At 37.8% G+C, this 25,462-nt stretch overlaps 1 protein-coding gene across 1 annotated transcript in view; it reads right to left on the bottom strand.

The window, feature by feature from the left end:
• RSPO3 (R-spondin 3) overlaps positions 1–25,462 on the bottom strand; it is an 89,711-nt gene that overhangs the window by 61,947 nt on the left and 2,302 nt on the right. The gene's annotated exons all lie outside the window — the stretch shown is intronic.

Raw genomic sequence — 25,462 nt, forward strand, 5'->3', positions numbered from 1 at the left:
TCTAAAACCCAACTGCAAATGTACTCACATCTACTGTAAATTGCTGTGTGGAAGAAATCCAATATTGCATGTTACCAATTACCTCTGGTGGTCATTTATTTGTGGCTAGAGAGTTCCCAGAAGTACAAAATTTGGTATGCTTTAGGTTTATAAAAGGTTTAACTTAAGTTTCTAGTAAGTGATAAATACATCAAAGTAATATAGTGATTTTATAATTCAAAGAATAAAAGATAAATTGACACATTTGATAAAAGTTTTTTTTAAATAATATTATTTGAAAGACCAGATTCTTCCTAACGCGTACTTGTCTTCACAACATTAACTTCCTGCTCTTCTCCCTGTAGTGACCGTAAGTGATAGGGCAGGGATAAGAGGCCAGTGGAATTCTGTAATCAGAGCTAGTTCTGCATCTGTCCTTTCTTCCATGTCCTCCTTTTATGAGGATGTTCACATTGATTGGAAGCTTCTTGAAAGTTGGTCTTGATAATGTCTTCATAATCTTCTTGATAATTCCCAGCTTCTACATAGGGCAGCTATGGATTAAATGGGTTCTCAATGAAGAGTTTTGATTATTGAACAGAAGGCACTAAATATGAAAGATAAGCTACTTATTTGTTTTTAAAAGTAATAAAGATGCCAGATAGGTAAATACTTAATAGAAAGCATAACTGATTTTTAAGTTGGCCGTTCCTATAAATATCTGGCAAAGGAATAAAGTTTCAAATCATATACACAGTGAGATGCTTAATTATGAAATAAATAATTTGAAATTTAAAAAAGAAGTTTTTCTAGGTACCATTTACTACAGTTCTCTGTTAACCTAAAGGAAATGTGGACTTATCACTGCCTAAGAAAGGACAACATATTTCTATCATACCTTGGGTCTTGATTGTTAGGAGAATAATTTTTAAGTTTAATATAGTGTTATGGTCATGGAAAGAGATGTTTCATGGGGCCTCTGGAGTGTCTGGAATTATTCACTTTAAGAAAAACCTAATGTTAAAAATTTGAATTACTTGGCAATCTCTTTCAAATTCTATTGGGTCAACCCCAGAAAGTATTGAGAGTCACTGTTTCTTATTTATTTATAAGTTAAAGCAGCTAAGGCAGATCAAACAGTGGCCAGATCTCCACAACCATTTGTTAGGCACAGACAGCAAATTATCAAAAGCTGTTTGAATGAATATAATTACCTATTGGCATGCAATGCCCCTTTACATTCTCAAATGATGATAGCTGGATGAATAGAGGCCTATCATAGTCCTTCACTATTATTTCTGACTAGTAATTTGTTGAGAGAGCCATGTTTATATAAGCAAACATACACAGATTTTGCTATTTTTGCAGTGTAGCATCTGATGGTGTGTACATGTTTATTGTGCATGTGGGTGTACACAAAATGCCCACATACATAACTAGACACATGATACACACACTCTACTTGGTCTTTTATCAAAGTTAGTAGCACAGACATTAACTGACCTGAAGCATTAGGATAATAGCATCTGCCACATCTTTTGTCCCACTGAATCAACCTTGAATATTCTGCAAGTTTTTGCCCACACCAATGGCTTCACCAAATTCCTAAAGTCTCAGAGAGGAATGTATTCACCAGCTGCTGAATACAGCCCCGTTAGGGCTCCACCATTATTATGTGGGGAAACATACTGTTTTTAATGGAAACTATTTCTTTGAGAACTTGGAAAATCTTTCTCTTTCTCTTACTGAATAATAATTTCCTGAAGGGAGTCTAATATTTATATTCTATAAATATTTTAAAATAAAACCACAGCAATAAAACAGACCTAACATTAAATAGCAATTAGCTAGATTTTCCACTAAAATCAAGCCAGCTCAAAATATTATAAAAATGGCTAGCAAATGATGGCAGATATAGAATTCCTGAAATCTAAGCTATGATGAATATTTGGTAGCTAGATGCCAGTTTGGTGGCCAAGGGCTGTGCTCTGTCTTTCCACAGGCTACAGAAGTAGGAGGACTAGAAATGAAAGACAGATGAAAGTGGGCTGCATCGTATACACATTGTGAAAACCATGATTAAGGTTTTCAGCAAAAATTTCTAGTAACTCACCATGTACCCTAACCCTACACAAGATGTAGTAAATGTAGGAGTGAATAAGACATCTAGTTCCTGATCTCATGATGTCAATCAGTAATAAGCAAGTAAATATTTAAATGCTTAAAGATTGTGATAGATATTGAGCGAAATAAACAGGTGAATAAGACGGGGAATAACTGTGGGGAGCTAGTTTAAATACAGTGGTCAGGGAAGGCACCTTTTAGAATGTCACCCTTTAGCTGAGATTGGGAAAATGAGGAGGAGTCAGCTATGAAAAGCTAAGGGAGGGAGAGTATTCCAGGTGGAGCATCAGCAAGGGAAAGGATTTAAAGCCTATGGGAAAGAACCAGGCAAAAGCAACAGCACAAGGGGAACCCATGAAGCTGCAGCACTGTGAATGGTAAGAGAGGAGTTTAGAGAAGGAGGGTAGAGCCAGGTCCTACAGAACCTTGTGGACCTAGGTAAATAGCTGGGATTACGTGCCAACTCTGTATAGATTCTGCATTGCTAAGTGAATATCAGAACGAAAGGAAAGAACACATTTTGCCCAACATAATCATTCACTTTGATTTTTTGTTAATTTTATGGATCGTGAAATGGAAATAGCATCTTGTATTCCTTGAAAACATGTTGTTTTATCAAATTTTATATTAGAGGAGAATGTTCTGACTGGCCTGACAACATAGAGATTTATAGTCAGATTCTAATCTTTGAGGAGACTGTGCATCAATCTACATGTTCTTTGCTCTTGGAAATAGTTCATTTCTCCTTTGTTTCTCCTTCCTCAAGCAGTAATTTTAGTTTGCTTCGGAGTTTTACATTTTTGTTCTCTTTTGGGGGGATAGTGGTGGTGGAAAAGACACACAGGAAAATTATGAAATATATAAGAGGTTATAAGAACAAATAAGGAGAATAAAAATAAAACATTTTGCAATCTTACATATAATCGTTTCTGTATTTTCCTGAATTCTTGCCATTAGTGATGAACATTGACAAAGTCTAGGTAATTGAGAGGAACAGCATTACTGTTTTTATTTCTAATCTTCCTTTTAGAATGTCTATGTTATTTCTTTTTTCCATTAAATAGATTAATAGCTTGTGGGCTAATTCCAAAGCTGATTCTTCAAAAGTAGTGAAAACCATATTAGTTTTCCTGTGACCTACCAGATAGCTATAGTTGATTCTGCTGTTGACACTGCAACAGAAAGCATTTTGTACAACCAAAAAATAGTGGTTTTTTTTTTCCTAACCACAAGTCGAAATTTATCACAAGGTTAATGCACCCTGATACGGGTGTAAAATGTAAGGTACTGAATCAGCATCTCCAGCTGTAGCTAAGGGAGGGAAAGCTTCCCTTTTTCCAAGTGGCCATGTTCCCAAGTGGAGGTGAAGAGAGGACAAGAGGGAGTGGATAGGGGTAATGAAGACCCAGATTCCATAGAGAGCCAGGACCTGTTGATGAGTTAGTGGGTGGTAATAACAGCATTTTTCATGAGACAGATCCAACAGTGTTCATCCAACAGTGGGAATCATTATGTGCTCTGGTCTGGCTGAGTGAGCCATTCCCCCCCCCCCCCACCTTTTTTTTTTTTTTTTTTTAAAGAGAGAATTAATTAGAAATCAACATAAACAGAAAATGTGATAGTTTAATGGTAATGAACCTGCATGCGTGTTATTCCATAACTACTAAGTTTGCATTCTTGAACAAAACAAACTTCAGTTTGTGCTAAAAACAAACTCGACTTTGTTATATGATGAATCAGCTTGGATATTCTTGCCACATAGCATGCTGAAGTAGCATATTGATGGCTGAGGTCTTAGCATAAGCAGACAGCAGGCGAAAGACCTGTGGTATTTTAACAGGCACAAGGAGATGTGAAAATAGTGGGTATACCATTAAATAAATCCAGCTTTATGCGACCCATCTAAAATCCTGAGCAGGAAAAATAAGTGGATGTTTCTCCTAGAGTCACAAAATTGCTGACAGAGCAGAAGGTGCTGATACACACCTTTGTGAATTTGATTCATTTTTGTACTTCATGAGTCCTACACACTTCCCAGAGGAGCACAGGGACTGGGAGGTGGTGAGCTGGCTTTGGACTCAAACAGAGTTTTGAGATTTACTAGCTGAATAGCCAAAATTTATCTCTTTATTCAGCTACTCATTTAGACAATTAAACTCTCCAACATCCACACACAGTGAATGAACACCTGAACAGGAATAAAACCAATCATCTGTATCAAGAAGTTCACAGTCTGGTTAGAGACAAGTAGCTTTTTGAACCTAAGCTTTCTTATCTGTAATGTGGGAATATCTACTTGATAGGTACTGGAGGGATTAAATGGGATCACATGTAAGCACCTAGCACTCTTACAAGCACTTGTAACAAGTCAGTATGCGCAAGGCATTTTGTTTTACCCAGGAAGTACCAAGTATAACCTTGTACTTGTTCCACTCTTCTTCAAGGCAGCTGTGAAGCTTCAGTCAATAAGGACTCAAAAACCTTCAAGCAAGGAGACTGGAGAGAGGGCAGATGTTGATGCTGCTTCTAACACAGTTTTGGGGAAATTTGGAGAGCCAAGGACTCACTAACAGTCATAATAAGAGACTACTTTTTAAGGATCACAGATGCAGCTTTTAGTGAGTATCAGATATGGTGCTCTCACTCCACATTCTGGGCAAGAAGTCCTCTGGGACTCTAGCAACCCACTGAAGACAAGGACGTGCTCAAACATACCGAAAGAGGTACAGTGTGCCATGGAAATGATACCAGAATGGTATAAAGAACCTGACAGTCTTTGCCAGCGAGGTTTTAAAATTTTACTGTGTATAAAACTGAGCCAGAGTACTTTTTATTAATGTGAATGCATAGGTTTCATTCTAAAAAATTCTGATTCAGGAGTGAAGTGGTGGGCCCAGGGGCACCTATAAGAAGCTCTTCATGTGAATGTGACACAGGTGATACAGATACCTTACTTTTAGTTATCACATCCTTGCCATTTTCATGAATAAGTATTTATTCAGCGATAACTCTTACAGGGACTCAGAAACAAAACATGGTCTCCAAGGAGCCTACAATACAGTTGGTAAAACAGTCTTTTTATTTTTTAAGGCCCATCAATATATAGACTAGAAATTGTAGCACAGCAGAAATTCCAAGGCACAGGCAGTTGCGGATGGCTAAGGTATGTGAAGATGCCAGGCAGCAGTCAGGAACAGTGATGGGACTTGAAGGAAAAGAACTTTGACAAATAGGGAAGAAGAGAGTGTTAGAAGCAAGAGTGTTATGCATGGATACATAAAGATTTGGGAGAACGGTGAATATAACTGTGGAATTTAAAAGGATTTTAGAGCTCTTCCTTTTCTAGTTTCAGATGAGAACACTGTGGACCACATAGTTTATTAGCTTCTAGTGATAGAATAATAAAACTTTGGAAGTTTAGAGGGATTTAGTTCAAACAGCCTCCCCAGAAGAGTCCATTTAATCATGTCTAGTAAAACAAATCTTGTGTTTTGGGGGCAGCCAGTATAATTATTTTATAGCATCTCTATATACTGAACATCTTAAAACATCTCCCTATTTTGAACATAAACCTGCCTGTCTTTCAGGAAGTTCTAGTACCATAGAGCACACCCAATACATTTTCTCCTTTTTCTTTAAGAGAGTTTGTTAAGTAGTGCTTGGTGCTTTGGATGGAAAGGTGGATAAAACCTGAGTCTGAAGTATGGTGAGAGACCATAAACAGAGTAAAGCCAGGGTGGCAAATATTACGTACAAGGCCTCAGCAGAAAGGAGACAACTAACCATCTGGAACCACCTACATGGGAATCCTGACGTTTGAGCTGGATTTTGAGAAATATGGGGACACTGGATGGGGGCTTGAATTTAATCTTTCATAGAACTTGAAGGAACTATTTATAGACAAATCAGCAACACGACTTAATTTGGTTTTAAGCAAATACTCTGATGACAAAGAGAAGAATTTCTGGGGAGGGGAAAACTCAAACTCAACACACGCCATACAGACAATCATATCAAAAAAAAGGGCAGAAGATATGAACAGATACTTCGCCAATGAAGACATACAAATGGATATCAGACATATGAAAAAATGTTCATCATCACTAGCCATCAGGGAGATTCAAATTAAAACCATATTGAGATATCACCTTACACCAGTTAGAATGGCCAAAATTAGCAAGACAGGAAACATGTGTTGGAAGGGATGTGGAGAAAGGGGAACGCTCTTACACTGTTGGTGGGAATGCAAGTTGCTGCAGCCTCTTTGGAGAACAGTGTGGAGATTCCGCAAGAAATTAAAAATAGAACTTCCCTATGACCCTGCAATTGCACTACTGGGCATTTACCCCAAAGATACAGATGTAGTGAAAAGAAGGGCCATCTGTACCCCAATGTTTATAGCAGCAATGGCCACGGTCGCCAAACTGTGGAAAGAACCAAGATGCCCTTCAATGGATGAATGGATAAGGAAGATGTGGTCCATATACATTATGGAGATTTATGCCTCCATCAGAAAGGATGAATACCCAACTTTTGTAGCAACATGGATGGGACTGGAAGAGATGATGCTGAGTGAAATAATTCAAGCAGAGTGAGTCAATTATCATATGGTTTCACTTATTTGTGGAGCATAACAAATAGCATTGAGGACAAGGGGAGATGGAAATGAGAAGGGAGTTGGGGGAAATTGGAGGGGGAGTGACCCATGAGAGACTATGGACTCTGAAAAACAATCTGAGGGGTTTGAATTGGGGGGGGGCGGGTGGGAGGTTGCGGTACCAGGTGGTGGGTATTAGAGAGGGCACAGATTGCATGGAGCACTGGGTGTAGTGCAAAAATAATGAATACTGTTATGCTGAAAATAAATAAAAAATAAATTAAAAAAAAAGTTAATGGGATGTTATGTTATGTTTGATAACTGGCACTGCTGTTGGCTGAATTAGAACAGCACTAATGGGAGTAATGTGAGAAGAGGGGATGGATTTTAAAGTTATCTCCAAAGAAGAATGGGCAAGGTTGACAGGATTTGACAATCAATTTTAAACAGACAAATGAAAAAAAAAAAAACTAATAAATGGATAAACAAAGGAATAACAAATGTTGACTGTGTTTCTAAGTGGGGAGATGAGGAACAAAATGATGTAATTGACTGAGATACAGAGATTCAGAAATATCCAATTAGAAGGGCAGGGGCCTGAAGGAGGGAAAAAAGCAGGTAAAAATGACTATATTGAGGTCCTAAGGGCTGGACTTGTCTTTTCCCCTTTTTTATCCCAAAGAGATAGCCCAGGACTAGGCATATTGATGCGTTCATAATAAATCATATAGAACCAATAAATCCCTTAGTTTTATAAAAAATAAACCCATCCAAAATCAAGAACTGAGACTTATAGAAATTTGGTGCCCTCACAAGAAAGGATCACCTAGCCTTGGTGGCACTCTTCAGAGGCTTTTTGATTTCACTAAAACATAAAATTTATGGACAGAAATAAAGGGGAGCAAAAGTTAAGACCAAACATCAGGATCATGAATAGCAGCCTAGGGAGTTTACTGTGAAGATAACAAGGAAACATTACGGTTTTGAAAGATGGAATTTTAGGGAACGTTCCTACATTATAGGAATTCAGAAAACAAAGTTGGGGGTATTCTTCTAACCCAGCATTTCAGCCATCGCACCTGAGTATGCATGAATTTAGGTGTGGAATCTGAGTGCTTTCCAAAGCCAGAGAGCCAAATGCTGGAGCTAAGCTTAGTTTCTTACGGCATCAATATCCAATTACATTTTCCAGAGTTTGAGATCCCTGATGTTCAATTCTGGTGACAGTCACTGGGGAGACAGGACCTGTGAAGTCAGTCAGGAAAACTGCCCAGGGTAGGAACAAAGACACCTGCCAAATATTCCTCTGGCTTTCTGCCTACCTCACTCGATAAAACATATTTTCCTTTGGTCCATTATAAATAATCACTCTTGGGATGCCTGGGTGGCTCAGTTGGTTAAGCAACTGAAACTGCCTTTGGCTTAGGTCATGATTCTGGAGCCCCTGGATTGAGTCCCACATTGGGCTCCCTGATCACCGGGAGGCTGCTTCTTTCTCTGATCTCTCCCATCTCATGCTCTCTCTCTCTTTCTTTCTCAAATAAATTCTTAAATAAAAACAATCACTCTACATTGAGACTACAGAACCAAAACCTTTTGTTACAAAAGAGACACAACATAGCTCATTTTGCTTCATACCCCCGACAGGCATGCTGGTTTGGACACCGTACCACCAGAAAGTGCACTGATCAATTTTTATTAGGGAGCTGATTTCAGGAACCTAATTCGTTATTCTTTTTTTTTTTTTTAAAGACTTTATTTATTTATTTAACAGAGAGAGAGAGAGAGAGAGAGAGAGAGATAGATAGATTACAAGTAGGCAGAGAGAGAAGATGAAGCAGGCTCCCCACAGAACAGAGAGCCCGATGTGGGGCTCTATCCCTGGACCCTGAGATCATGACCTGAGCCGAAGGCTCATCCAGGCGCCCCTCATTATTCTATATCTAACAAAAATACTAATTATAGATGGTGAAATAGCAAAATAGGAATGGTCTTTTTAAAATCATTTAACAGAATGTTTTGGCAGTCCTCTCCCTTCTCCAAAGTTTTGCTTTTCAGTTTCAGTTATCTGTGGAAACCATATTTTGGGAGCAAACGAGCCTCCTAACATAGTGACAGAAGGTCTATTGTAGCCTAATGTTTATGTTATTCGCCTCACTTTATCTCATCATGTAGACATTTTGTCATCTTACATCATCACGAGAAGAAGGCAGGAGCATAGAGTAAAATAAAATATTTTGAGGGAGAACACATTTACATCACTTTTATTACAGTATGTCGTTATAATTGTTCTATTTTATTATTAGTTATTGCTGTTCAACTTCTTACTGTGCCTAATTTACAAATTTTAACATAGGTAGGTATGTGTAGAAAAAAAAAAACAGTACATATAGGGTTTGGTACCATCCCTGGTTTCAGGCATCCACTTGGGGGGTTTTGGAATGTGTTCCCTGAAGATAAGGAGGGACAAATGTATATTACTACAAGTCTCTATTTTTAGTTTCGTTTAGTTTATAAGGACCATTAGAGGAGCCATGAGCTTAGATTTTATTTTTAGATTTGATAGCATTTTTGTTCAGTCTTTAAAATGGCTTATTTAGCAGCCTTTTCCCTTAGCATCTATTTTCCTGTGGATGGGCTCACACATGGATATTTAAAGGAAAGGACCTTAATGATCCACCAATTCACCTTATCAGCCAGTAAGAATACTGAAATCCATAATAGAGATTTCCCTAATTTACATGCTTTTATTGTCACACACCAAGGAAATTATACTAATAGGAGGAACTTCACAGGAGATAAATAGGAATCGTGGTCACAAAGGAAAGGCCATGGACTGTAGTAAAACAGAACAAATATGCCCCTTTCAGAAATTTGAGATTGAGTTCTGCTCAAATTTACTAGCTTTGTGACACTATACAAATCACTTAACATCTTTAAGCTTGACCTATAAAACGAGAATGGTAAAACCTGCTCACCCATTTCAGGGGGGTATTGAAAAACTCAAATGAGACAATGTTCATAAACTGTGCAAAATTATATTGATATGTTATAGTTAACAGTGGGCATAAGTGATACTTGACCAACTAGGGCCAGACTGGAATCTAATCATTCCCAAGAACAGACTAGGAATACATTTGATGAGAAAACTGACAAGTGTATTTGACGAGAATATGTGTAACTGGTTTGTTGTTTTAAACTGTGCCCTGATATGAGTCATGTTAGATTAGGGTAACAGGTTGTAGTTAACTTTTTAGATTTGGATCTCATGGAGTAAGGAAACAAGGAGTCTGTGAAGTAAGTGTTGATCCAGTGAGCAGAAAATTCTCTTTGAAATGACCATTAATTAAACAAATAAGAATCAGATTGCCAGAAGAGCCACAGAAGGCATCTCTGGAAGGCCATCCTGCAAACCTATCTGCTCTGTGGCCTTTGGTGTTACAGAATGGCCAAGGGAGTTGTTTCTACTCCTGGGTCCACTACAAAAAGACTACAGTCAGCTACCTACTTCCCTGGACTCTTTTTTCCTTAAGTAATTTGAGGGGATTATGCTGCATACACTACTCACCAAAATCTTCCTACCTACTAAAACATGTTGTTTTACTTACCTACTAAACACGTGCTCTTTCTCTAATATTTTCTATTGACACAAATGGCATCAAACCATTCCCAAAGCTAAGATTCTAGAAGCCCCACTCACCCTCAACTCCAACCACTCCTCCCTATGAAGTCTACATCCTTAGCTCCGAGAGCTCCCATCTTTCCACTTCCCACCAGGACAACTGCTACCGTTTAGCAATTAGAGCGATCTTTTAGGAACAATCGTTAAGATTTTATCAGGCCCCTGCTTTAAAAATGGCTTAAAGGCTTCTCACTGCTCTTCCCAAGTAACCACTTCTGCCAGCTCAGTTTACTCTCTCTCAACCTCATTTCTTGTCTAAGGAGCCATTTGTAGTACCCTCTCAGGTGCAGAGAGAACTCCCCCTCATTTAAACCTCCCGCACTGTCTTCTTGATGAAAAGCAGAGCGTAATGAGAAAGCTGTCCTTGAGTCAGAAGATCTGGGTATACTCTTATGTCTACCATTGCTGGCTGCTGCCACTTTGGTCAGTTGCTTAATGGTTTGGGGCCTCAGTTTCTTCATTTTTAAAACAGTTAAAATATGTTGTGAGGTTTACAAGAGATAATACCCATAAAAGCACCTGGCTTTCACAAGTTAGTACTAACATACAGAAAAGAACTGGAACGTGCTATTTCCAAGGCTCTGAATTCTGGCAACTGACCTCTTTAAAGCTATCAGTTGATGTTAGGAAAGGTCATCAACAGACTTACATAAGAAATCCAAAAACATGCTGATATGTGTTGGCCAAAGTGGTGCCCTAAGCAGTCTGGAAGCTATGTCCCATGTCCTATGTCAAGGGGTGACCATGAGAGGTTTGAAAAATGCCTCCGTGAGATGGACAAAAATGCACTATTTTTAAACACACAATATTTTAGTATTTGTTTGGTAAAAGTAATTCCAGTTAATGAACTAGCATGGAAAGTTCAACTATAGAAATTAGTCAATGTGCTGAAAAGGGAAATTTGCTCAGCCAAACTATGTCATTCCCTTACAAGCTTTACCTAACAATGCCAACTACGTTTATAGTATGCATAGCATACTTCCTATGATTGTCACAGACGTCATGCTGAACGATGACTCTTATCCATTGGTCATAAATTTTCAGACAAGATAATACTGGGAGGCCCAATAAATTCCAGTGTTTTCTGTTGATCTTCCTTCCACCTTCCTGCCTCATCCTCACGTGCTGTCTGGTATCCTTGTTTTCCAGAGAAAAATCTGGGTGTGCATTGGCTCATTTGTAAACCTTCTCATTAATTTCCAATTCTGTTTAAACAAGCCTTAAAAAGAAATGTTATACAATTAGAAAGAATATCTAACAGCTCTGATTTATCTTCAGCTGAATAATGTTTAATTCTTTCTTTAAATTTTAAATTTTTCTTTAAATTAATGTTTAATTCTCTTTCTTTAAACATTGTGACATGCCACAAAGGTAGGTTTGATGTGTGTTGTGCTGACTTAATCTTAGCACATACTAAATGTTCAGTAAATCACTGCTGAATGAATTTATGCTGTTTTAATTAGGACCAAGTTTAATTTCAATTTTTCCTCATATTTTTCTCCCAAAAGAATTTCGTTTTCACTTGTTGGCCTTAAAAAAATAATCATGTAAAAAACTCCATGAAAGTATAAAGAAAAACTCACACTTCTGAATTGAAGCCCTAACTCCACATTCTTGAAGTTCTGACTGACAACTATCTAAGGATACAGCATGCTACAAGAAGGAAAAGGAAGAGCTCTTTGATTTTCCTGGTGGCGGGGGGTGGGGGGGCTGGGGGGGACTCTGAGATTAGTCTCTTGGTTTCGGATAAGTAAAAGATCAGGACTCTCATTTTATAGTGGGAGCAATGCAATCATAGACTAAATAAATGGTATTTATTTAGTACACAGCAGAATGTTATTAGAAATCAAACCATCTGCCCCCTAACATGGGATTTTTTGAACTATAGTCCAAACTTCAGAAGATCTGGATCCGAAAAAGGCAATCAGAAAGATGTTATTCTTCTGCAATTAAGTTTATGAAATTTCCATTTCTTCTCCCTTAAATTTCTTTCATTATTTTCTTTGCTAAATTGTGGATAAATATGGGATTCAAATGGGATTCAGGTGAAGACTCAGCAGTGAGTGATTGTCATTACACATCTGAAGCAAAACAAGGAAAAGTAAAATCTCATTGTAGATATTTTAGTAGCATTATTTACATAGCATCTTTTTTCTAGAGTGCTTTTCCACAGGGGGAAAAATCCTATGTAAAAAAAAAAAAAAATCCTATTCCTATGAAGAAAGGAAACAGCATATACTAATGAGAATTCTGAGATAGTGACAACAATAAATAAAGGAAGTGAATTAAAATTCAAAGCTTTTTAGATTTTAGTGTAGGCTCTAAATCATCAAAAGTAGGGAGAAATAATAACTAGTCAAAAGAATATGCACCTTTTCTAGTCAGTAGCATAGTATTCATTAATAGTATATAAATAACTTAAAATTCAGTCAGTGAAGCCTCTGATGCTTTCAATTACTTAGCTATGTTATCCCCTAGTACATATAAATACCTGAAAATACTATGCAAACAGGAAAGGGCAGAGTGGAACATGGTGGGGGGCTCTGACCCCTTGAGCCTAGGGTAGCAACCTATTTTAACAAGTGATATTTGATGTAAGCACCAGAGCCTAGCCATTACTCCTCTTCATAGTCTTTAAATAATAATAGAGAAACTAGAGCGTATATAAGACAGGATCTCAGATGTATTACTTTATTTGGGAGGGGACATGGAGAAATAGGTAAGAACAGCTTTTGAACATGTTGATAAAGAGAGCTGTAATCACTGATACCCCATTTTTTTAAACCATGAGAATACCAGTAGCAAATTCTTATTATTTTTAGCTTAAATTAACTCATTTCCCCTATATTCTGTGCAAATGAAACCACATCTCTATAGTGATAAGTTAAAATAAAATTTTGTAATTCACATTTGGTACAGTTAATGTAATTCCTGTCTTGATTCTTTTACCCTTAGTCTTTTCCAGTATATTGGAATCTGTACATCAGACAGCATAAAGCCTGCTGTTGCAAACATTAATAAGATCTATCATTTAGGAGCAGCTACTTACACTTTGTTTAGTTTCTAATGGAAAGGATTTCTCTAAATATTTACACCAGAACAGTTGTCAGAATGAATCCTGCAAACTTGCTGGCATACTCCCAGGAGCAGGGAACTGGCACGGGGGAAGGGAGATTCCTGGTCCCTGGTCCTATAATTTTAAGCAGTCCTAGAATTTCAGGGAGCCACTGATAGAATAGGAAGGGTTTGTATTAACAAAAAGGTACTTCAGTGTGTAGCCCAATTCAAGTCAAGTATTTCAACAGCCACTGTTGTTTATTCTTCTTGTAAAAATGACTCTCCATTTGCTTCAGATTTAAATGGATTATTTAGGTTTCAGCGACCCAGCAAATAAATTGTGTATGAGAAAAGAAATGTGTACACGAAGTGTGAAGAAACACCAAAGTTGTTTTGTTCAATGGCTCCCAAGGTGCTTAATATATAGAAATGACTTGTTGCTCCCATGAGCTGCTGAGTAAGAGTTAACATGCAAGACTTAGACAAGAGATAACTGAAATCTGCCAAGATAAATGCTGCAGTTTTATAAATTAACTCAGCTGTCTATTTATTTTTTTCTTTGGAAGATTCTAAAATTAAGACTGTTCAACTCATCTTCGTATTGGTTTGGAATTTGGAGAGTATTTGAAGAAGTGATTTGGGGCTAGGAAGGGTAGAGCAAACATCCTGCACTGGAAAATCTTGGCAAGTATCATCTGAAACGTGTTCTTACCTGATGAACGGTAGCACTTGTGCCCCTCAGCCTGTTAAGAGGTTTGGTTAAAAACTATTACAGGGGTGCCTGGGAGGCTCAGTTGGTTAGGCAACTGCCTTCGGCTCAGGTCATGATTCCAGGGTCCTGGGATCCAACCCCATGTCGGGCTCCTTGCTTGGCAAGGTGCCTGTTTCTCCCTCTCCCTCTGCCTGCTGCTCTGCCTGCTTGTGTTCTCTCTCACTCTCTGTCAAATAAATAAATGAAATTAAAAAAAAAAACTATTACATAAAGCTTTCTGGGATTAAAAAGCTCTCCATTATAGTATGGGCAATATATTAAAGTCGGAGGCAGTTTTAATCAATTTCTGAAATGTCAGTGAGATGTCCACATGGGTGCTGAAAATGGCCCTGGTGGCCTGAAATGGCTGGGAGCTCCTTCTTCTAGAACTCTCCTTTAGTCTATGAGAAATTAAACTTTGAGGTATGCACACAGAATGCTCACAAGTCTGAAAACACACATGAATCAGGGCTGGGTCCGGGAAGCGCAGTGCTGGGTGGAATGGCACATGCTACTGATTATTGATACTAGGGTCAAGTATGCATCGACATGATCCTGCAAGTGTAAATGACTTCCAAGGGAATCCCATTGATTTATGTTTACAGCTTGGATCTGCATCAAGCTCTGAACAGAACTGGAAAGCTGGGTGGATGTCTTGGAAATGTGCTATAGGAAAGAGAGATTGCCCTTTCTTTGTAGAAGGGGCTTACGAGTTCTGAGGATGACAGGAAGTGACCGGGTAAATGAAGGGCAGAGGAGCTGGAGATGCCACCTGTGGGCTTTTTCTCTTGTTACCAAACAGTAATGAAGGTCCATTTGGACTTAGATCAACAAATATGTCATAAATTGGAAAAGCATGACTGAATTCTGTAAGAAACAAATCTTCAGCAGCTCAGTATGTGCTCACATAGTTTGTGGCCAAGCAGCATTTGTCTGTATCTTTTGTATTTCCTGGCAGAAACGACATGCCACCAAAAAGTAGTGACACAAGTAAATATAGGCTACAGTCTTTTTTTTTTTTTAAGATTTTACTTATTTATTTGAGAGAGAGAGAGAGCATGAGCAGGGGGCAGGGGCAGAGGGAGAAGTAGGCTCCCCACTGAGCAGTGAGTACAATGAGACAGTAAGACAGGGGGGGCTTGATTCCAATCCTGACCTGCGCAGCAGATACTTAATTGCTTAACTGACGGAGCCACCCAGGCACCCCTAAAGGTTACAGTCTTGCTGCTAAGTCTTTAAAAAATAGAATCTTCTTTTCTTAGTCTGTCTCATGGTCAAATTCAAGACCAAAGAAAATCAAAAATATAGTGCCACTAAACTGGTGATACCATATCGACTGCTGATCATTGTAACTCTTCAGTGTGCACAGCGCAGGAGGTCAGGGTTTGTTAGCCAAATGTTACCTGGAGATTGCTAGTTGCCCCAGAAGGCTGGTCAGAAAAAAAACCTGCCTGCCTGCGTCTCTGTGGACTTAAGATAAACAATATCACCCAGCCACATGTTTAAACAAAAAGAGCCACTGACCCAAAGTCATAGGAATATTGAAATATACTGAAATTATTCTGCATTATAAAGGAATGTTAACCTACCACATTTAAGGGCAGTGAACAGTGGGATCCATCACATGAGGTAGACAGCGTATCTTTTCTGGATGTCTGAGGCAATGCTAGTAGTTTCCGAGGCGGACTTTCACTTAGGTTATTAAGCACAGATGGCATTTGTGCTGTATGAATATATTCCTATAAAAAGGTTTAACAATCTCCTAGTTTCTAACATATTCAAAGTTTAAAATTAGAGCACCACTTACTGATAACTTCTCCTTAGCTACTTACAGCATCATGTTTCTAAATAGTATTCTTTTCAGTATAAGAAATCCTAAGTGCACTCTTGGCCCTTTCTGAGCTCTGGAGGTTTTAGAACCCCTGTCCTGGAAATGTACTACAATTTTCTTATTTCCAAATGTTACTTCATCTGAACTGACTTTAGGATGTTTACAGGGGATCTCTTCCCTTCCCATCCTAATCAGACACTTCTTTTACAAAGCCTTAGACTAAACTCCTGAGGTTCTTTTTATCTACTGAGGGAGGGAGGAGAGAACTTGCAACTGGAGACAGGAGGAATTTTGCACGTGTGCATTTGCCCCCCTTCAGGCAGACAAAGTGGTTGTTAAGATGATGGTGACATGATCTGTGCATGTATAGGGGCATATTTTGATCTCTTGCCTGCTTAAGGTGAATAATCTATTGAAGAAAAAAAATTGGTGGAAAAGCATTGTTTTCTGGTGGATTTCCTGCTCTCCATAACTCATGATTGCTCCCAATCCTTAGGGACAAGTAACTAGGTCTGACCACGGGGCAGTGGCTCAAGTGTGCTGTGATGACCCTCCTCCCCAGGAGCCTGGCTTTCCTCAGTCTAATTACTTTTGGCAATTGTGGTTATTGGGATTTGGCCTAGTGACTCACTAGAACCCGAATTCTCCCAAGGAGCCCCCTTAACAAGCAGAATTAAGTCTGACAGGAAGCCCAGACTTCCACTTTGCTTTTACATGGAGACTTCCCTGGTTTATGACAAGGTTTGGAAATCCTTCATGGACTAGGAAAGAATAATAAATGAGACGTGATGAAGATAACCACCCAAAGGAGAGCACATTAGGAGAGGAGTAAAAGCAGTAAGTTCACAAATAAACAACCCACCACAAAACTTAACCCACTGAGATGGAGTTAAAACTACGTTATTTATAGTAGTTTTACCCATCAACAGTAGTCAATCTGGAGTTAGTCAGGAATTGTAGAAACTATAAAAGAAAAGAATGTTTATTTCTTGTTAGGCAGTTTTCTAACCATGACGTGTTTTCTGAAGACAAAGAGTACTCTGGGGCACATTACCAATCATCTGGTAAGACCTGAGAACAGTTGTTTATCATTAAGTAGCTTTGAAAAAAATTTTGGTATGGCTGATACCCCATCTTTTATCCATTTAGTGCCTCACTCAGCCACGGGAGGATTCAGCAGCAAGCACATCCCCCTCTGGTTGCCCCTTGCCCAGTCGCACTGTTCTTGTCCTAGGAAGTCAGTGTCTGTTAAACTCAGTATCATGTCTTACTGTGTGCACTTTGTTTGCTCTCTTTTCTTAGACTCTCTGGCTGAGACAATTCCCTATCAGACAATCTTGTCTGCACTGGTCAGTGCCACAAGTTTAACAATACTCTACTGATAAACAATACGAGGTTATCAGACTACTTTATATTTTAAACTACTATCTGCTCAGATGATGTTATATCTCATCTCTTACCACACCCCACACAGTTCCATTTTGTTTGTCTAACCCCTATGAAACTGGCATTGTTTTTAACAGTTGCCCAGCTGTAATAGTTATTCTTGAATTAAGGGTCCAATAGTAGTTCTCAGTCTTGGGTGCAAAATCATCAGGACTGCCTAGGAAAACACAAATGTGCAGGCCACATCCCCAGAGATTGTTTCATTTGGTCAAGGGTGGAGTCTGTCTTTTTGGTTGGGGTGTGTGTGTGTGTGTGTGTGTGTGTGTGTGTGTGTTTATATTTTTTGTTTTAAAGATCCCCAGGTGATTCTAATTTGAAATCAGGGTTGAAAATCACTGTACCAAGGCCTATAAATAAAGAATTTGGAGTGGAGGTTACTTTTAATACTCATGGTAAAAGTAATATAAATAGCAGATTTTATGAAGCACCATAAAGATGACTTTTCTGGAAAACAAAAAACTAGCCAGTGAAATATCTATTGTGGTTGTAAATTACATAGAAGGATTTTGATATTTAACTGTGAAATTATAGACTTTGTCACATCCTCATGCCTAAGTTAATCTTCTCTTGGATATGCACAGGGCAGATGAGAAGAATAGTCTTGCAGTATTTCATATAAAATGTGCTATTCTATTGCTCCTAAGGAAGAAAATCAGCAACTTCTTATGTTTAAAAACCATCAATAGGGTAAATTTAAGGAAAGAGAGCAAAGGTGTAGAAAAAAAAGAAAGAGAAATGGGAGAATGTACTAGAATACCAGAAGTAACCTCTGTAGTAAATGTTTGGGAAACACTTGTGGTTGATTAAATGAGGAGGAAGAAAGAATGAGCAAAGAGAGTAAGGGAAAGAAAAGGTGAGGTGGGGTTTGAGAAAATGAACCTATGACTGCCCTAAGTACTAATACCAGTAGTTGAGGAGACGTGAAGAAATCAGAGAAGGACACAGGCTTTGAAGCCTAACCTGGGCTGAAATTCCAGGCCCACCACGTCTTTGTTGAGTGACCTCAGGTGACTAACATGGGGCTACTGACACCATCCTTACAGGGTAAGTCTGAGGACTAGATGAGATAAACTTCTGCGAAAACATCAAGTACAGGATCTAGCCCTCACAGGTGATTTAAAACATGGCAGCTATTTAAATAATAACCAGTATCTCAACATTCACTTTGACAAATAAATACAAATGAGGAGTAAAATAACATATATATGAATATAACAGTGGCTCTGAGAACCATGAAACTACAGTTTGCCTGAAGGCACTTACACACACTTTGGCATAAAAGTTTTGTCTCTTTCTTACCAGTGAAATGTGACTTCTACTGCCTTTCCTTTTATGACACCCTTTGTCATGATTACTATGTTCATACCTGTGCGGTCCCTTTGTATAGAAAAAAGAACATAAGGATGAGAAACTACGTTCTTTCTTTTTTCTTACCAACTTATCAAGCATATGTTAAAAAAACAGTGTTCTAAAATAAGCATCTCACAAATTCTGCTATTTTATATTGTGTGGTGGTGGTTTGTATTATGTGGTTATAAAATGGGGGCTGCTTTACCACTTACTCTCAGGAATGTGCTTTGTATTGGGGTATAATTATAAATATGCTTACTAGCTAGTTTTCTGAGGCCAGATTTTAGGAATGAATATAGTGTACTGGATTATTGTGCATTCATCCTAGAAAGATGTTTTAAGGTAACTGAATCTAATCCCATGCCAATGCAAAGTGCTCAGAAGACAACTAGGAGGATAAACACACTAGAAAATATTACCTGCTTCTGATGAGGAAGGCCAAAATTGAATTGGAGGAGAAAGAGGACGTGGGGCCTCGGTGTTACTAGGGCTGGATAATTACTCAGTGGGGATGTTGCAGAGGTAATACGGATTACCTCTGTACAGAAGTATATACACTGTACAGAATATATACACTGTACAGATGGACTGGATTCCTTCAAGTGCCATCCCATCCTCAGAACCTCTCATTGTAAGAGAGCACACTTTGTAGAGAAATCTGCTTGAAAGGAGAATGCCACTGTTATGAGTACATGCTAGATCCAAATGGAATGATTAGGGACCAGTCTCTTATATAATACAAAGAGTACTACAAAAATGAGAGGCTTCAGTTGAGATTGGTACATTAGACTCTTTAAAATAGACAAAGTAACTTAATGTAGTTAATCTTATTTTGGTACTACCAGTAAGAGTCTCAATGTCAGCTAAGCAAACACTTTTAATAATAATAAATATGGCACCACTAGATTTTATCTCATGCATTCAACTATCCCCCTTATATGACTCCTAAATACTTATCTTCAGCCCCGATACTATGAGATTTTGATTCTGACTTACTAGATGCTGGCCCTCAAAGTAAAGATAGCTCAAAAGAAAAATAAGTTTCTACCAAGTCTGCTTCCCTAACTTCCCATCTTTTTATTTCCATTGCTTTTGCATTCACCCAGATCTGAGTCCTTACACTACAAAATCAGGTGCCAAATATGACTCCGTCTCTTTTCCCTTCATATCCAATTAGTTGCCAACACCTAGACACTTGATCCATATAAATACTTGAATCCATATAAATCACTTGCTCTATATACTCCCTTGCTCAATCAGTCTCTGTTATTATCACACAGGTCCTTATTATCTTAAACCTGGGTCATCACAGTTGCTGCTTCCACCCTAGTACAGCCTGTCAGGTGTATGTGGAGGGGTTTTACAGCTTCTCTCTAGTGGATTCCAAACCAGCTTCCTGAGACTCCAAGCCCAAGGACAAGATGCACCTGCTGAAGACTGAGTATATTCACTGTGCAATGGCTATGGTTTTGGGGCACTAGATATTGTGAAAAATGAGAAATATCATAATTAATTCCATCTTTACTTTGATAAAGCTCTTATTAATTAATCTTTATATATATTTCCTTATAATAAAGGAATATTTGTATTTGCTTGCATTCTCAATCTTTATCCACTAAACTTAGTTGAAAAAGAAAACTAAATTTAGAAGAACTGTTTAACTATGACTATTTAAGTCATAGTTGTGACATACGTTCTCAGACCAAAAGATGGTAAGTTGAAGAGAGAATGTACTAGAATACCAGAAGTAACCTCTGTAGTAAATGTTTGGGAAACACTTGTGGTTTATTAAATGAGGAGAAAGAAAGAATGAGCAAAGAGAGAGTAAGGGAAAGAAAAGGTGAGGTGGGGTTTGAGAAAATGAACCTACGACTAGAATCTACTTTTTCCCAACAGACACTGGGGATTCTCCCTCAATGGCACCTTAAGTCTCAGTTTCTATCCTGAACTTTTGATGCTTGCTACTCATCAAATTCTTAAAGGTCAGATGAAGCCCTAAAATAAGGTAGTGTTTTGAAGACTGGATTAGATTCTTGCATAAGGCATGACAACAGTTAAAAGCTATTAAATATATATGTAATTGGGCAATCATATTCTTTAGTACCATTGAGTTTTCTTTATAAAACTTCCAGAAGAATTTTAGTGGCAGCAGATGGTAACTAGGTCCCTCGCCAAGATTACAAATAAGGCAGAAAAGCTTTTATCAGATAAGAGGCACCTGTAATCATATTTTTTAAAATGAATTTTTGAAATTATTCAAATTTTTCAAATGTGAAAAAAATGTAGGTAATTTGCTTAAAATTTCATCTTGTTGAAAACTCTCTAGAGCAGAAAATGGGATTTCATAGCATTCAATGGCATTTAGACAGTAAGCATCCTCAGCACCCCCACAATCCTTGAGAATGGAACATTCCACTCTTTTAGTATTGCTGGATAAGTACTTTAAGCAGAATGCTAGTAATACTCCTGAATGGAAAGATCTGGTGGACAGGATTAAATAAAAAAAATGGTCAGTAAATTCTTGCAGATGTGTATTTTATGCTTTACATATTTTGTTAAGGTGTAACTGCAAAGCATTTCAAACTTACTAGGTTCTCCAACAGATGGTAAATTTAAGATAATCCAATCATTTTAAACCTGAAGAAAACATTCACAATTAAGAAAGTAACCCACATTTTTCCTCAAAATTAAAAGGAAGGTGAAAAAAGAAACCTATATAATTTATGATGCAACACTTCTCAAATGCTCATTCTCCAAAGCATGCCAATGTACCATGCACTGTTCAGAGAAGAAATAGTTCTAACCAAGTAAAACACGTAATTTCAACACACTGTCTTGCATGATCCTTTCCATGCTCTCAGAACTGAATGATGTTTTCCTAATGGTAACCAAAGTTGCTTCTTACATTTCATGAAATATAATACCCACTCTGATGGCATTTCAAGAATTCACTACTTGGAAAAGGATTTTTGGGGGGTGGGATGAGTGGATAGCGGGGAAGTAGGAAAAAGGGTTAGGACAACATCGAGAATGAAACATTTAGATAAAGCAGGGAAAGATGATTTAAGAAATCACTATACGTAAAACAGTCTTATTTTTTGATACTTCATTCTTAAAATTGCAGGAAGACCATTTGGTCTTAACTCTATTTAGGGTTCTGACAATCCCACATTACATAGACTTTAAAAGAACAACTGCATTAAAAAAAAAAAGATTAACCATGTAATTGGAAAATATTTTTTAGATATTTAATAGTAATCTGGAGATCTCTGTCCAGATTTAATTATTTTAAAATGATCCAGCGACTAATAAATTTGTTTTGTAGTATGGTGGTATGAATGGTTTCCCCATAACTTGAAAATCAAATCTAACTACATGTAATTTCTAGTCATTACTTTCTGGGGACCTAATTTGTGGAATATTAAATTCTGGGTAAATATTTAATGAAGGAATGATTTTATCAAAAGCTATCTACCTATAAGTTGAAATACTGTTCATTTTTCATGTTTAGAGGAACAATGAAATGATGACATTAAGTCAGTTTCACACTCATTCTTATATTCTCAGTTACTTTATGTAGAGTAATTTAGGATTAAAAAGATAATATTTAAGAATTATCATCCTTAATGTTCTAAGTAAAATCCTTCTATTGAAGTAATAATTAAAATAGTATAACAGGATATGTTAAAAAAATAACTGAGGTGTAATAGTAAATATATTAGAATTTACAATTGTTTATATTCAGATATTGCCATTACTGCCTAAGAGTGTAAATCTCGTACAAACATCACATGATATGTGATTCATACAAACATCACATGATATGTTGCAGAATATTCTTTTTCCAGCAAATTTTACTCCTATCTTCTATCTATTAATGTTTCTTTCAAAAACAAAATACACTGGTAACTGAAGTAGACAGGTGAGAAAATGCACTGTAGCCAATTTCCAAACCATACTTCCATTCAAAATTAAATATTACAAAATGTGTAGGAGAATGAAAGATTTTTTTTATCCTATAGTTAACTTGATATTTACCATAATTGGCAGTGCAATTACCAAGAGTGTGTCAGAATCTCAAAGAATGGCTCAATGTCTGAAACAATGTCCAGCAATGACAATATATTCCAAAAGGATGGTTTTATTTTATTACCATTAAAATTATTTCCCTTATTTTCTTACTCCTTTATTTCAGTCATTTTTATGAAGGATTTTTAGAAGTTTCACAGATTGTGCAATGACAGCTTTGTAATTGCAATGCACACAATGGCTTTTTAAAACTTGCATGTATCTAGAACCCAGATAATTAAAACCCAATTAATAGATGGCATCAGATTAAAAGGGTACTACAAAGACATCTGATGTTTCTAACAATAATCTTCTGGAATAATATGATCCTACAATGTCTTCAGAATAACTGAATAATATCATTATATTTAGCAAGCTGCACTATTACTATTAATTATTGCTGTTATTACCAGATATTTAATTTTTTGACATTGGTTACTAATGTATAATAATATAAGTATCACTTCAAAAATTTCCAGTCAACCACAACAGCTTATTTTTCAAACAAAGTGGATAAATGATGGTCTGAAGACATCAGACTTATTATTATTACTTAACATTCCCGACATCTTCTCTCTGATGGATCAGCAGGTAGTGTAAGCAGCAGGAGACAAGTTCTACCTACTAGCTGTATGGCTTTGATTAAGTTACTTAGCCTCTGTTATTCAGATTTTTCCTCTGCAAAATGGGAATATAAATACCCGCTCTTCAAGTTACTATTTAGGGGTCTGAAGGTATAACTCAAGGGAAATTCAGTGCAATGGTAAGGTACTGTGGTTATTATCATTATGGCAAGTATGACATTTAATTTTATTAGCAGATAGCCTGGAATTCAGAACCTGACTACTAAGTTGCAAAGACTGACCTGGAAGTGAGTTAAAAACTGGATTTGGGGGTTCTTGATTCAACGCTGTACTTAAAGCCAAACTTTGCTTCTGAAAATACTGCTGGTTGGGGAATTTTGAATAAGGGTTGCATTTCATTTTTATCTTAAATAAGTTCAAATTAGTCATTTCTAGGAGCTATATTCGAATCCAAATAGGTAAAAAGTTATTGTGTATTTACTCACCCATAACTCCACAGATAATTTTTAAGGTGCAACATTTATGTTTAAAATGCTCTAAGAGGGGCGCCTTGGTGGCTCAGTGGGTTAAACCTCTGCCTTCAGCTCAGGTCATGATCTCAGGGTTCTGGGATCCAGCCCCGCATCCGGCTCTCTGCTCAGCAGGGAGTCTGCTTCCTCCTCTCTCTCTACCTGCCTCTCTGCCTACTTGTGATCTCTATCTGTCAAATAAATAAATAAATAAATAATCTTTAAAATGCTCTAAGATCACTAGTTTTCACTAAGTATAGACAAATGGTATAGAAGTTGTTTCAGGAAAACAGGACAATAGTAATGTGGCTTTTGCCACATCTGAGGATTAGCCATGATTCCCTAGACTTGACAATACTGAACACCACAAACAAATTACTTTTTTTTTTTTTTTGCAAGAAACATTTCTACTAAAACATTCAAGAGACCACTTTAAAAATTTTTGAAAAAACAGTTCTTACACCTTAATTTTCTACCTCTTGTATTTTAGAAGTTTAGGAAAGTGAAGCTATTTAACTACAGGCCAAAGGGAGGTACTCTTTTTTTTTTTTTTTTTTTTTATTTTTTTTTTAATTTATTTTTTATTTTCAGCATAACAGTATTCATTATTTTTCACCACACCCAGTGCTCCATGCAATTCGTGCCCTTTATAATGTTCACTTTAGTTGTCTCTTTTAGGAAAAAGTAAAGACAACTATTTTCTGAAATACCTTTGACTACTACTTTACCTTTCATTAATTTTTTTTCCTAGATCTCATTGGAGGACAAAGTTCTTATACGTTTCTTTCAGAAATTTCCAAAAGACAAGTATGTGCACATGCAATTTGGCCTTGAGTTTCTGGACATTTAACAAAGATCTCTCCTTCCCATTCTCCAAAACCCAAACTGCACCTGCCAAGAGCCTAGTCTGTCTCCTCGAAGGACGCAAGGGGTCGCCCCTCTCCCAGGATTGTACCAGCAAACCCAGCCGCAAAGGCGACTCAAGGGCGAAGCAGCAAGGAGCGTCCATCCCTTGCTACAGGGAGCTCTCTCCCAGCCCCACTCCCACAGAATAATTGGAATTTCAACCCAGCGCCACGCACTCCCTCCCTCACCCCCACTATACAATCAGAGGGCGCCTCTGTCTTGGCCTTGAGACAGGTGGAAAAGCAGTTCGCCTTTTGACTGAGATTTCTTTGGAGTATGAAACTAGAGGTGGGCCATCCCGCTGGTCCCCGCAGCCTTGGGGCAGCATCACCGGGCAGCTGGGGCTGGTGGGAACGAAGGAATGGCCAGGTTTCTTTCGCGTGTCTTCCTTCAAAAACAGGGGCCCCCACCTACAATCGGGGGGCACCTATACACTGTTGCTCAGGATCCTGCCCCCTTCCCCGGAATTCTGTAGCTACTGGCCCTGGGGTCCTCAGTGGCGTGAAGAAGTAGTGTGTCAGAGCAATGCAAAGCAGGAGATTGCCCTTGGACTCACTCGGCATCCTTCTCCCCACCGA

The sequence above is a fragment of the Mustela nivalis genome (genome assembly GCF_964662115.1).
Source record: "Mustela nivalis genome assembly, chromosome: 5".
NCBI classification, from domain to species: domain Eukaryota; kingdom Metazoa; phylum Chordata; class Mammalia; order Carnivora; family Mustelidae; genus Mustela; species Mustela nivalis.